A 15,322-nucleotide genomic window follows, 5' to 3' on the forward strand; every position below is an offset into this window, starting at 1 on the left:
TGATAACTGATGTTCTGAACAGGAATGCAAGTCACGGAGCATCACTGAGCATGCAGGGCAGGGTTCCGATAGAATACCCAGTGATTCCTGCCTCCCCATGAAAATGGCAATTTCCTCATGCGTGAAAACAGGAGAAAGCAATATTAAAAACACCTTTCTATTTTCTACTTGTTTTTCTCCAGTCAGTTCTGCAGTATATATCTGTTTGCTTATCTGTTGCTTCACTAGAAAAAGGAATTTTGAGGCAAAAAAATATTTTTCTAAAATGCATAATTTGCTGTGAATTACAGTATAAGTTATTTTATAATGTGCTTTATTAAACTAAGTGACATATCTTATAGCAGGCTTCATCTACCTTGCAATTTATGATATTGCAAATCTGGAACATCTAAACTCAGTGGATTTTTAATGATATGGTGGTTTCCCAGTCACACTTTGCAAAGGAGCTGTCTGGGTTCTGTAAATGAAGCTGAGGTAAGCCTTATCCTCCAGAGCCATGTTTATTAACTTTTAAACCTTAAGTCACAGTAATCCCTCTAAAGAAAGTGTCATTTGACTTTTTCATGCAGTTGGTTTCACAGTATCTGTATTTATAATTAGTAAAAGGCAGGCTAAACTGTGACTCAGTTGCAGATAGGAGGAAGTGTGTGAATATGGGGTTCAGCGGTTGTTTTACAGGCCCCCTTCCAGTGTCAAAGGGACTGTCTGAAGTAACGATGTCGGATAGAGAAAACAGTGATTCAGCAGCCATCGGCAAAAAATGGCAAGTGTAGGAGTAAAAGGAAAACAAAAGGTCAGGGAATGGGGCGGGGCACTTCAGGGACACTGAATTGCACTGAAAGCTGAAGGTATGAGGAGATTAAGGAGGGTTTTGAAAGCAGCAAGGGGCGAAATGTGGGGTGCTGTGAGTCACCACTTAGAATGTGCTCGTGTCTGATGCAGTTTTCTTTCCTCTCTGGCTGTGTTCATCGTTATTTTACAGAGGTTCCCACTTGCTTTTAGCTTGCAGCTTTCAGTAAATACGAGAAAAATTAATCACTGGTATGACTGAATTCAGGTCGCCGCAGGTCACTGCAGTAATAACATCCCACACACCTCACTTCTGCCTGCACGTTTCCTCCGCGTGGCGTAGTTCTGTGCACAGCAAGAGCAGGGAGCCCTGGGTTCAGAAGTATCTGGTAAAAAGGGAAGACATCAAATTTTTATCTGGGTGGGGTCGAAAACAATGAGTTACTACTATATTTGGCTTTACATACTGCATATACCTGACTCTTGGTGGTATCCGTGCTGATCAGGAGCAGTCCCTCTGAAACAGAAGCGCAGACATGAGACGTGCTGCTGCGTTGCACAGCTCGTTGGCAGCTTCTTCCTCAGGTTACTTTTCATCTGCTACAGAAGTCAAAAATAATTCACCTCGGCCTAGCTCTGTGGTGCTGTGTGAGCCTTCCTGAAACGTGAAACACTTTAAAGGGACGGCTGTACCTGCGTCTGTGTTGCTGGCAGGCTTGAACATGAGTGGGAAGGTGCGTGTGGAATGAAATCACAGCTGATGTAGCACCAGAGACACAATTATGCTCATCAACAATGAAGATAATTACCATCCATTTCAGGTAAGATCTGCCTGTCTAAACTTGGTCAGACTAAAAGATATCCACGGTAGACATGTGGAAGTCCGTTTTCTCATGTTGCTCCTTGGAACCTCTTCTGCCCCAGCATCACGCTGATCGGTGGAGCTATCCTTAGGTTACCTGTATGCAGCTGGGCAGCAAACAATCAACTAGCAGTCTCACTTTACGGAGGCAGGCACTTTACTCTGAGGCAGGCAAGAGGAGATTGACATAAATATCAATCTAAAATTTTATATAAAAATAGACATGGATTTCAGTGGGGAAGAAAAGTTAAAATCCTTCAGGTGGTGGATATTTTGAAGAATTTATACCCATCAAATTTGCTTCAGATCAGTACTACGTTTGATTAAATGTGATTTATTCTATATCCAAATTCATGCCTTGGAAATTTCATTAGAGTCATCTATAAAAAATTGGACAGATCTTTAGATGGCTTCTTTTATATTAAACGAGACAGTATTTTGCAATCTATGTGCATGGCTATTAAGACCATGAGAAGAATTCTGAATTATTTTGTCCAAGTTTCAGATTTAATTGAAAAAAGAAAAAAAGTTCCAATTTCTCCTCACAGTGAAGGAATCTTGAAAATTTAAACAAACACAACTCTACAGTGATGTCTGAAGCAATGCTGCAAAATATGACTTGCTAACTTCATTCCCAAAATTCTGATTTTTATGTTGTTTTACTGAATGAAAAAGGAGAGGTTTTCTATAACATCGTTTCATCGGAAACATAGCCCTTACAGCTAGAATGAGGCTGCCATGCATTTTTCTGCTCCTTGTGATAAGGCATCCCGTGGGGAATATTTGGGATCACAAGAAATGATTGGCACAGACGTTCTGTCCTGTCCGCTGGCCGTGTGGCAGCAGTGATGGCGCAGCGGGGCTGAACTCTCTGGTCTGTCAGTGGGGGAAAGCCATCTCTCCAGGACACACAGCTAATCCCTAGCCATGGTCATTAGAGGACTCATCACGCCTCTGACGGAACGTGCTGAAGTCTGGCTTGTTTTGGATAATGTTTCACTCCCAGTGAACAGACCTATGCCTCTGTGTTTTTATAGCTTACTGTCTGTCTGTATATATATAGTTGTATGTCAATATATACACAAAACACATGTGCTATGTAAATACACATCCTGTGACTGTTTTTTGTTAATGTGGGATAGCATTTTGACGGAAACTACAACTAACTACAGACTCACAGGAGAAAAAGCATCCTTCTAGTGAAGTTAGTCTGGCTTTTACCAAACCTGCCCCTGGTTGGCTGCCTGCCACACCTGCCTGCCTTCCAGAACAAAGTAGCTGAGGAAATAGCTCCCTTTTCCAAGACCAAAAGAAACTCATCAGCTTGGAGCAGCTTTGCTTCTCTCTGAGATCACTGGGACCATTAATTACCTTTTCCACTCTCCATCCTACAAACTGCAGTGTTAACTCTGAAGGAGCAAAAGATGATGTCTGATCAGGCTAAAGAGGGAGAAGTAGATCGTGCTGCTCATGTGGGAAGGAGAGTGATGAACGGCATGGGTGGAAGGTCTCAGGGAAGAGCTGGTGAAGACTGGGCAGTTAGCAAACAGGTACGGGAGATCACAGTGAGATGTGCAGAACTGATCTAAAGGTGGAATTCACTGCTGGTTTGTGAAAGTGGTGAGGACTCCTGAACCATGAAAGGTTCAAATTCCAGCTCTTGAAAACCAGGAGTGTGCCTCACTGGTAAGCAGTGTTGTGGCCATACCAAAGGCACGGGACCAGTTAAAGACCACCTGAGCAAATCAACTCCTTTGTCTCACTATAGCACATAAAGAATGAAAGCCACAGCCTTCGCTCTTCTCAGAGACTTAGTGATCCCGCATGAAGGCACAGGGCAGCTGGGCTTAACACTCACACTTAGGCATGTAGATGAGATGGTCCCCTAGTTGCACAGTGCATTGGCTGTCTGAAACACACAGGTTTTACAATGAGGCAGAGTCGTGTTTCTTGGATGGTTAATTAGACCTCTTGCCTTGTGTTCCTGTGGGAAAAGGTGTATGTAGACAGTGGGTGTTTTTTTCTGGTTTACTTCTCTTAATGGCAGTGTACCTGTTCTACTCTTCAGCAGTGGGGCTGAGTATTGTCTAGAGTTTGTGATTCTCAATGTGAAGATGCAGAGAATGGCAGCAGAGATCTGTGGAACCATGACAGTGAGTCTCCACTGGAAACACTCAGAAAGCTCTAGCTGCAGGATTTTCTGCACTGGACAACATTTTCTGCATTCCAAGGTTTATGGCATACGGCAGGGAGTCTTGCAATTATTGAAGTTCACAGTGAATGGTTAGATCAGTTTTGTGGCTTTCCACAAATAATGCATTTACTTTCACAATGGGTGATCATTGGGAGTGTCAGTATGCTGAAGGAATATCAACATGAATACATCCAGTAAACTAGGACATGGACTAGGAAGTAGACAAAAACGTTTTTTGGGAAGTGTTGATTTTCTGGTTACCATTGACCTATGAAATTGTTTTACTTGAGGGAAGAGGCAAACAACTTTATTGGCCTTAGGAACCATGGTATATATGTAACACTGGAGAATAAGAGGAGAATGGATATATCAGACTCAGCAGAGCCTTCTGCTTTACTTCTTTCCACAGACAAGGCTCTAGATTATCTAGCAGCACCTATATAAAGTGTTGAACCTTAGCATGGAGGCTTTGCGGAAAAACCAAATGTTGCTCAACAGCCTGTGAACTGTCACTGATACAAAGACACAATGTTTTCATCAATGACTTTAAGTTAAACATTTGTTTTCAGAAAGGGATTAAGCTCTTTTCTCCCTCCCTCACACCATAAACTTGACATGTAAATTCAGGAGAGCATTTAACTCCATTTCACAGGAAGTTTTACAGTAAGTTTTGTACTTCTCATGTATCATGTATCATGTATGATGTCATGTACCTGACATGGACTTTAGAACTTCAAAAAGACAGCTTTTCACCTCTGACTGAAGAACAGCTCTGATCATGCATGCCTGAATTGGAGCCGGTTCTGTTCAATATCTTTATCAATGATCTGTATGAGGGGATTGAGTGCACCTTCAGTAAGTTTGCAGATGACACCAAGTTGGGCAGGAGTGTTGATCTGCTCAGGAGTAGGAAGGCTCTACAGAGGGACCTGGACAGGGTGGATTAATGGGACAAGGTCAATTGTATGAGGTTCAACAAGGCCAAGTGCCAGGTCCTGCACTTGGGTCACAACAACCCCATGCAACGCTACAGGCTTGGGGAAGAGTGGCCAGAAAGCTGTCTGGCGGAAAAGGACCTGGGGGTGTTGATTGACAGCCGCCTGAATGTAAGCCAGCAGTGTGCCCAGGTGGCCAAGGCATCCAACAGCATCCTGGCTTGTATCAGGAATAGTGTGGCCAGCAGGAGCAGGGAAGTGATTGTGTCCCTGTACTCGGCACTGGTGAGGCCTCACCTCAAATATTGTGTTCAGTTTTGGGCCCCTCACTACAAGAAGGACATTGAGGTGCTGGAGCGTGTCCAGAGAAGAGCAGTGAAGCTGGTAAAGCACAAGTCTTATAAGAAGCAGCCAAAGTAACTGGGGCTGTTTAGCCTGGAGACGAGGAGGCTGAGGGGAGACCTTATCGCTCTCTACAACTGAAAGGAGGTTGTAGCAAGGTGGGGGTTGGTCTCTTCTCCCAAGTGACAAGTGATAAAACAAGAGGAAATGGCCTCAAGTTTCGTCAGGGGAGGTTTAGATTGGATATTAGGAAAAAATTCTTCACTGAAAGGTTTGCCAGGCATTGGAACAGGCTGCCCCAGGAAGTGGTGGAGTCTCCACCCCTGGAGGTATTTAGAAGACATGTAGGTGTGTGTGGTGCTTAGGAATATGGTTTAGTGGTGTACTGGCAGAGTTAGGTTGGACTTAATGATCTTAAAGGTCTTTTCCAACCTATACAGTTCTGTGTGTTCTGTGTATTCTGAACACAGGATGCTAAGAGTTTTTTCACCAAGATGGAAATTCACGGCCTCAAGTCCTAAGACACAGAAGTGGCATTGCAACAAATGGTGCATATCCCAAAATGAAATTAAAACTTGTTTCTTCCTTTCTCCAAGAAGTGATTCTCAAGGGCTGTCCAGCTAATTTGTATAAATAGGGTATGAGCAGCTGCCGATAGTGTCCAGTGTGGACCAGTGTGGTAGCAAAGGAAAGCACATAGTTATGGCCCAAAAAACAATGCCATATTTGGTCAGATTTTCTATCCACCCCATCAATAGCAGGAGTGCTATTCCAGGTATCCAAACATCCAAGGAGATCTATATCTCTAAATAACAGGGTGTGGACTGAAATATTAGTCTCTGTAACCGAAGAGTCAGCTGTATAACAATCATATTGTAATTGCTGAGAACACTGTATGGAAGAAAGAAGGACCAGGTTGTCAGCCCATCTACTCAGAGACCTTTATGATTCTGTAAGTTTACATTTCTATTTTTGCCGTCAACTTTGCTATTGTGAAGTGTTGCTGCTGGCTTTCAGATAATGGTCTGCAGGATTTTCTGATAAAATACGTGAAGAGGATTCCTTTTATTTATTTTAGTAAAGGCTGCTGAAAAACAATTTGTTGTTAAGAGAAGCAGGGAGGATTAAAATAGTCCCCCTTAGGGCACTTAGTAATCACAGCTTCAAAAGCATTGACAAAAGCCCTGAACGTCAGGGAGTAAGACCATTTTGCACTTCTGATATGCCACAGATTTATGCTGTTGTCATAGGGAAGCACTCCTCCCTTAGTTAGAACTAGGGATCCTCGGAGATGCCTGATGCTGACTGGGGTAACGATCCCACTTGGGACCTCTGTAGGTTGGGTAGAGTTTTCTGTTACGACAGCTGACACGAGCCTAGAAGTGCTCAAGTCACCTTCCAAACACGAGCACCAGACTCACAGTCATTTTCACCCATTGGGATTTGACATTATTACAAAAAGACCTACTGCAAAGAACATAATGATACTTCTATTCATTAAAACTCTATTCATTTATTTTGTATTCCGGTTATGTGCTGGTTTATGGTTCCCTAAAGCCCGCTAGTGAAGGAGCCCTGAGACATGATTCAAATAAGAAGATGCTGATACTGTAGAAAAACATGAAAATATGAGGACTGCAGGTAGTCATCAAATAATCCAGACATTAGAACAATGTTTGTGTAGGAGTAGAATATGCTTCCAGTAGTTTATTCAGAAATATTTCACTGTAGAATTAATAAGTAGTGTAGCTTCTGCTATCTTTCCAAAATTCCCCATTTATTCACTGCATTATTTAGCAACACAAATTGATATGTGGAAGAATAATCGCCCCAAAAGAATAGAGCCTCATGACTGAGCAGTCGACTTTCTAGATGTATAGATAGTGCCATACTTTTTTTCCTTTTCCTGTGACGTTAAGGATGTGTCTACCTTCAGATAAGGAATCTAATATTTAAATGGATCTCCATGCCATTCCCATTTACTGTGCTTTGGCTGCGACTGTGGAGCAGTTTTAGGTGAAAGTGAACTGGAAGTGAACCTGCCCTCCAGAAGGGCACCTACTGGACTCATGAAATGTTTATAGCATGAATGCCAGTCCCCAGCAACAACCATTCTGCTGGCAATATCAGATCCTACTGGTTCACACTACTTGCTAATCTAGACATAGCATAAAACTACAGTCACGGACCAAAATGCTGTTGTATTAAACTACGTAGAAACACAGTGAAAAAGATAATTCCTTATCTTAAAAAAGAAAAAATCAAATCATGGTACGTTTAAAATGAGAGACAACAAAGACATGAAGGAAGACAATGGACAGTGTTAGCCATCAGGGTAGGCTGTGGAATCAGAAAATAGAAATTTATCTGGCTTCAGTTTTGAAGGCATCATGGAAAAGGACAGTTTTAAGGAGTTTTATGAGTTGGTTTTGTAGACCTTCTCCCAGGCATGAAGGGGTGCCTAAATTCACGCTTGCTTGAAAACATAAATGGACACTTGTTGATCAGAGACAAGAGCTGGCATTTTGATTCCCGGTTTCGGCTAATAGGTCAGGAGAAAGAAGTCTGTGAAGGACCTTGAAAGTCAAAGCAAGTTGTGTGTGTTTAACGTGACAAAGAAGACATTTGGGACTCAGAGAGGTGATGACACGATCTAAGGGACAGAACAAGAAAATGATCTTAGCAAACAGCGGGAAGGTTGTGTTTGCCGGTGCTGGAGGAAAGGTTACTGCAGCAGTGAGGCTGTGAGACACTGACACCCTCAGTTCATTGTTAGCTGGTTGGGTGAATAGACTGTGCACCCTAGTATCTTAACAGAAGGAACTGGAAAGATGTACATGTAGCTTGGATCATAGGCCTGAATTGTTATTGGTAACTGGTGTTAGTCCTCTTGCCCAAGCACAGAAGGGTGCTAAAAGACCATTTTTTCCCATGGTGACCTTGAAGTTAATAGTCAGAAATCTGGCAACAGGCCAAGATTTTTGTTTCTCCGGAAGACATATCTGCATGAAGATTATCCACCTGAATGGATATTTAGAGATAATATTGGATGTGCATATATGAGAGATATACAAGGGAGAAGGAAAGGGAAAAAGGCTAGACAGTTTCAAGAAGCCCTTACAGAATCTGGAGGAGATAGAGAGCATCTCCCAAGAAAAAGTCATAGAATATCTCTTACTGAGGATCAATACTCACAAGTTAAATCCTGTGGTTTTCTGTGGAGTCCTATTTTTTATTTATTTATTTGGCAGTTTTGCAATGAAAAAGATATGTTGGTCTGTTTTTTATTCATCTGAATAACTCCTTTGGGAAGTACAGATGGTTTGTACTTCAAAAACCTATACCCGTACCTCTTCTGAGTATCCAGCAGTACTTGACAATGACACATCCAAGAAATGCTAGGTAGGAAGTAAGGAAAATGTGTTCAATGTATTTACGAAAAAGAGCCATGATATATGTAGAAAAGCTTTTAGAACTATACATACCTTATTTACGCTCAGAGTATGCCAACAGAAAAAAATCTAATTCTTAAAAATTCTTAGATCAGCCATGTTGCACAGAAAGGACAGTTTAACTTATCTTTCTTCTTTTTAGATGTCCAAAATTGTCTGGTTATTGTATACAATTCTCCAGAAATAATAAAAATTTGATGATCTTATACATTATCTGTCTTTTCTGATACTAATTCATGGTCTATTATGTGTGTCTGATGGCTGTAGTTTTGGAAGGGTATGCATCTACCCTTGTTCCCTGATAACTGTTGGTTTATGCTTATTAATTCCTAATCATCTTTTTACCACCAGAGAAGGCATTTCTGAGCTATGATCTTCTGTGTATACTTGGAGAAATTGGTACAATAGTTGTGGTAGCTTCCATTAGGATCAAGGGAGAAAGATTTTGTTTTCTAATACCTAGCCTGAACATCCTTCCGTTTACTCAGAACAAGTCTGCTTGACCTAACTTTTAATCTGAATGTGGGTATGTGAGATAGATGGGAACAAGAACAGTGACTTCTTAGCATTTTTTTCCTCCTGTTATGATAATTTTCCTGTCAGTCAAAAATAACAGTGTTTTATTTGATTTTTATTTCGAGAACAAATGCTTATTTACAGGGTATGAAACCAAGGGATATTCTTTGTATCCATACAGTTAACGGTAGAGCACACAGAGAGACATAAGGGGGTAGTTTCTGGTGGGAGCCTGTGAAATGGTCAGATGGTGTGAAATACATGACAGAGATGCTCCACGAGAGGCCAAGCGTCTCTCTGTTTATTCCTGACAGTATATGAGTATTTCAAATAGGGGGCATTATCAGTAGTGCCTCTCCTGCAGCGTTGAAGCTTTCTGGATTTTGCAAGACGGGTCATACATGGAAGTGGATAAGGACAAAATTTCACACAGATGCATGGATAGCATCAGTCGCCTTGTTCAGGAGTGGGTGTCACAGGAAGTGTGTGTCCCTGACCATCTTTCTTGGAGATGGATTATCTTCCCAGGCAAATATAAAGGAGAATATCCTGTAGAATACGACCATAAGGAGTACTGTTTCTCTTGCCAACATAATATTTATTGGTTTTGAAGAGGAAACACAGCACGTAACTTCTAAAAACCTTAGCTAAGGCAGTATTCACTGCTGTGCATTATCCCATATTTATCTTATCTTTGTCTTTATCTCATGAGAGTTATTTCCTCATCTGTGAATGTGCTGCCAGGTTGAGAGTTTTCTATTGTCACATTGATATTGTTAATACTGTCTTCTGACAGCAGGTCTGGTTCTCTAGATTATTGGCTTTTCTTATCACAACATTTCTTTGTTTATATTAGAACTAACTTCAGGTGCTTGAATACTCTTCTATTCTGGGCCCAGCGTTAAATGTCAGCTCTAGGCTTCCAAGGCCAAGATCAAACATATCTCAGGAGAGAAAAAATGTCCATCTGATGAAAGCTCACAATAGATGTATCCAGAGTTTTTATAACCAAATAGTTCAGGTAAAATTTCCATTCTTTTTTGTTTTTTTTTTCCCCAGTTATTCTGTGCCTGAATGTTTAAAAAGAGATACAGATTCAGATTCCCTTTCCTGGGTGAGGATTTGAATTTCAGTGCAAATGAATTACTTTAATAAAACTGTAATAGTCTTGGAGTTTGACATTAAATGTCGTCATGTCTTGTGTGTATGTAATGGTCGTACTGCAGAAGTCCTATAATGTGCTGAACTGATTCATTTTACTGGTGAATACGGACCAGCACTGGCACCGTGTTTGTTCTATTATTACATTAACAGATTTTCTCTGCCAGTACGGGTGTTTCACTCACCAGGGTACATCTGGCTCATGACAACATAGTGCTGAGCATGAGTTTTCACTTGCCTAAATGAACTGAGAATAGTCTCATGAATGACCACATATATTAATGTACAGCATCCATACTAAGAGCATCTTTTAGATCTTGATAGGCCTATAATATTGAGGCCTATTCCAGAGCTTTTGGGCATTAGGGTACCTCTCACCATGCCACAGAAAGGAGAAAAAAGCAAGGAAAAATGCAGTCAGAGGAGCAATTTTTGCTCTGGCAGGTATTCCAGAAAGTATTTGTTGCTGAGGTCTGTGATATTTTCAATAGTTTGGCACACATCTGAGTTTTTCACTATAACCCGATACCTTGGCAATGGCATTTCACAGTCGGAAACTGTCATCCAAAAAGCGGATTCGTCACCTGGTGTGCAACGAGTCAATAATCACACACTCAGGAGAGACATTTCTTATTTCAGGGTTGCGCAAGCCTGGGTGCTTGGTGGTTTTCCAAATCAAACACTAATCAAGCACACCAAAGCCAGCTCCTTCATTATATTTATACAATAAAATCATACATAGTCTGCCTATATAATACATATTCATTCTAATCTACATAGGCTGCATAATGGCATGAAGTCACTCCGCTCCGCTTCAGATCCTTCTGCACATGTCTTCCTCTCTTCAGGGGTCCCTGGTGGTCTGTGGTGGTCTTCACGGATGAAGTACCTTAATCCTTTTTATCCATATATATGGTCACATGTCACCTAAGAACAACTTAAGGCTATTTCCTCTTGCCAATCCTCTTTTATTTTCTTCCAAAAGTAATGTTTGTCCTTGATAACGCTGGCGGCCAAGATATCCTGTCTCTAAGCTTAGGTTAAATATTTAAACATCAAACACTACATAAGCAATGCTTGATCAAAAAGGAGTTTAAATTCAGGCTCATTAAACATAGACAATACCTCTTCCTTCCACGGGGGGGTTGTTCCCTTGCAGCACAGTGTGACATACCTCTTTTGTACTCATATACACACTAGGTGTCTTAAACAACAAAATGCTGTAGCTTTTCTCATACTTACAGTAGTAATTTTCCATTGTCTCATATTGTTTTCTAGGCCAGGACGTTTAAATAAAATTCACAAGTCCATATCTTCCGCGTCTTAGTCAAGTGAGAAGCCCCATTATCTTTGGCGGGCTAATGACATTTAGATACTATGATGTGAGAAGGTGCTATGCCCCATTAATACTGAGAATACTGCCTATGGTTTTGCCTGTGTTATATCCCATTAGAACATTACCTGGCCTTTAGAGATAAACAGATCAGATGAGGCAGGACATTATCTTCTTATGTCTGAACAGATACAGAGAAATGCCATCAAGATCAGTGTAAGACTTGAAGAGATGAGCCAACCAAGCATCTGAGGAGGATGCTATGTTTGCTCAACACAACCGTAGAAACACTTCTTAGTTCTGTTCTTTGTAAGCTAATGTCAGGCAGGAATACTCACAGAAGTAGAGTGTGGTGAGCAACTCTCAACTCTGGCTAAACGGTTTCCTTTTTAGGGTCACAGAAATTGTGTATATGGTTATCCAACATATGGATGACTGCTTTGTGTTGCAGATAAGCACAAAAGCTATTTCAAGCACTTAACGTGCCTGACGTTTCCAGCCTCTTCATTACCTTGCATGTGCAGAAAGGAGGTGAAGATCTCCAAATGTAATTTCTTCAAAAATAAGATATCACATTAGCAATAAATCAACTAATTTTCCATGTCATTTATATTTACAATACTTTGACATAAATCTGTAAGCCAAAAAAAAAAGACTTCTCAAATCCTGTTTTATGTTATATCATCAAAATCTTTACTTTATCATAATTATGGAAATACAGTTTATGGGAAGTAAAACTCCATATTTAACCTTTATTGAGTCTAGCCTGGTTGTGATCAACTGACAATTATGATGGGTTTTTATTTTGAAAACAACAGCAGAAAAGCAGTATCAAAATGTCCAGTATTTTCATATCTAAACACCAATGCTGCTGCTGAAATGTGTTTTATTCTTTGCTCCTTTTAATTTCATAACTGCCCTTCTTTTCTTTTTTTTTTTTTTTTCAGTTTTCGATTCTTTTCTAGCAGTCCCAACCTGTTACCACTTGGCATTATTGTACGGGATCATGTTCTTAGGCACCATCTTCTGTTCAAGGCAGAAATCCTTACTCTTCCTTTCTTTCCTGTTCCACTGACTTCTTTTGTATCCCCACGCAAATCACATCTAAGAGGGATATTCAAAAATCACAAGTTCATTAGGCAGTTTTGCAAATCTCGCCTCCCATTCAAATGCTGAGAAGGACATAGAAATATTGTTAGTTGAGAAGGGGCTACTTTCTTTAATGACTGTGATGTTTCTGGACCTGAAATACTGGGAGGCAAGTCAGTTACTTAGTTGAAAATTCATAAACGTTTCAGCAGTTGTCCTGTTCCTGCTTGAAATGCTCTGACCTTTGCCATCCTGTTTTGTCTGGAAGTTGCCTTATTAGATAACTTCCTGCTTTAAATCTTAGATGAATGTAATGAAACAAGCTGCAAAGGGCTGCAAAGTAACTGTGAGCCCTTGACCTATCTAGATTCTACTTAAATTGACCAGTTTGGTCACTCAGCTATGATAGCTCCTGCAATAAGTTGGCATGCATGTTGGTATTCCTAATAGTCTTCACTAAAAGTGGGTAAAGTAGGTCTTAGTTCAAAAATAATTTAAAATAATCTTCAGAAAGAGAATCTGATGAGATACTTGCAGAGACATCCTAGGAAAAATATTGTAGGTACCTGAATATACAGTTAAAAGTGCCATGTCTTTATTTTGCCCATAAAGGCAAAAACAGAGAGACAGACAGATAAACGCTCTGTCAGTGCTGCCCCATGGTGACCAACTAACCTTTACATGCTTCCTTACTGATTTGATATTGATTAATATTTTGTACATCTCAGGTGAAAGACAGCACTGTCTGTGGATAATTAATTTTGCAGTGAATCAGGGTAAAATCCACTATGCACAAATCTTAGAAGCCTCTGTGACCTGTGAGGATTGTCAGTGGAAATGATTGCTCTGGCCCGTCTTTGGAACAAATGATGCAGCAGCAAAACCTCTGAAGCGTTGTGTCCTCCACAGCTGCGCCTGGAGATGCAGTCCCTAGGTGGATTCCCTGAACTCCAAGAAAGGTTGTAGCCCTTCCCCAGAGGGGGCATGCATGGGTCTCTTCCCTTCTTCTTGACTGCTCCATGCAACCTGCAGGAAATAAAACCTTTGCCACAACTTCTTCCTTTATCAAATTTGGCCAAAAGATTCAAACATGTCTAGGAGGGGCCGACTGCCAGATACACGCACATATGGATACACACAAGAACATTTTGTTTTGGTAAGCAAAATGACTTGTCAGGCCTTAAAGATCAAGATGGCCATTACAAAGAACAGAAGTTTCATGATGGCAAAATGTTTCTGTCACTTATAAGGTGATAAAGACACTGTTTCTGAGGGATTACTGTTTTGCTAGAATTTATGAATTCAAATTTTAATCATGTAACTTCTGTAGATATGAGCTGAAGACAAAGCATGAGATAATGTGTTTAACTGATGGCGTGTAAAAAAAGTGATCTTGTTTTAGTTAGTGATTCTTGTTTGAAACTGGTATGTTCCTGTTTTTTGTTATTGAGATTTTTAAATCACTTTCATTTTCCCTCTGCCTGGTGCTCTTGTAAGGAAATAAAATTAATGAGATTCTTCAGAAGAGACTTTGATAATAGGCAGATCTTTCTAGATCAGTGTTTCAGGAGCTGACACTTCCCAATATGTATTTTTTTCGTAATGAAAAATAATAAAATCAGGGCAAATTCTTAGCTGTGGCACATGCTCCAGCAATATGAAAGGAAAGTGTGATGGAAATCATTCATTTCTTGTGAAGGTCACCTATTTTTTCCTTTCTCATAATATTTTTTCTCCTACTTGTTTCTGTGTAAGCCCATTAAGAAAGAGTTAAATCACTCTTACTTGTGTAGTAAGTACTAGTAAGTACTTGTGTACTTACTACACAGTAGTCACATTCTTCCCTATTACAAGCACTTACAAGCTGCTATTTGACCCTCCAATCTGGCAGACCAGCTCTTTTATAGCTTTTTACTCATTACATTGGTGTGGGAGTTTTCTGAGGCCAGAGCCAAATGTGTCTGAGCAGCTGTTCTGCTAGGATCACTGATGATCTTTGTGTGAAAAAGGTGCTCCACTAGAAGATTAAGTGTTTGTTTGCTCTACATACAAGCTACATAACTGACATATATTCCTTTGTTTACTCTGGCAGACCTACAAAAAGGTACAGATGGGTTTCACCTCAGATACTTTAGTGGCTCCCGGTGTCTTGCTCTGTCCAGCCAGGCCAGGATGTTTCCCACCGTGTCTGTACAGAGCGTAACATAGTCCTCAGACTTACATTGATATTAGCCTTGCATTGCAAAATTATTCAGCCTATAAGTGGAGCCCAATGGCTCAAGCCACTATGGTACTTCATGGTCTTTGGCAGGTTGTTCTTTTCATCTAGAAGCTGGAATACAGAAACTTGTCCTGGGAGAAGGCATGTAGAGCCATGCCAGTGCTTGGCCCAAGGAATGACTTATATGGTAAGCAGTCACTGAGCATAATGAACAAAGCACCTCTGGGAACTGCAGCATGGGTCTTCTCATATCTATGTGAAATTCCCAACTGTCCTGGCAAGGGAGTTGAGCTTCCTTCTTTCCCCCCTCTCTCGATATCTGAATACTTCAATTTTTTTTTTCAGGAACTCTGCAGCTTCAATTCTTGGAGGACAAAGAATCTCCAAGGGCCTAGTTATTAGCATATTAATCCTGGCTGGCAAAAGTT

The sequence above is a fragment of the Phalacrocorax aristotelis genome, chromosome 2 (genome assembly GCF_949628215.1).
Source record: "Phalacrocorax aristotelis chromosome 2, bGulAri2.1, whole genome shotgun sequence".
Lineage (NCBI taxonomy): Eukaryota > Metazoa > Chordata > Aves > Suliformes > Phalacrocoracidae > Phalacrocorax > Phalacrocorax aristotelis.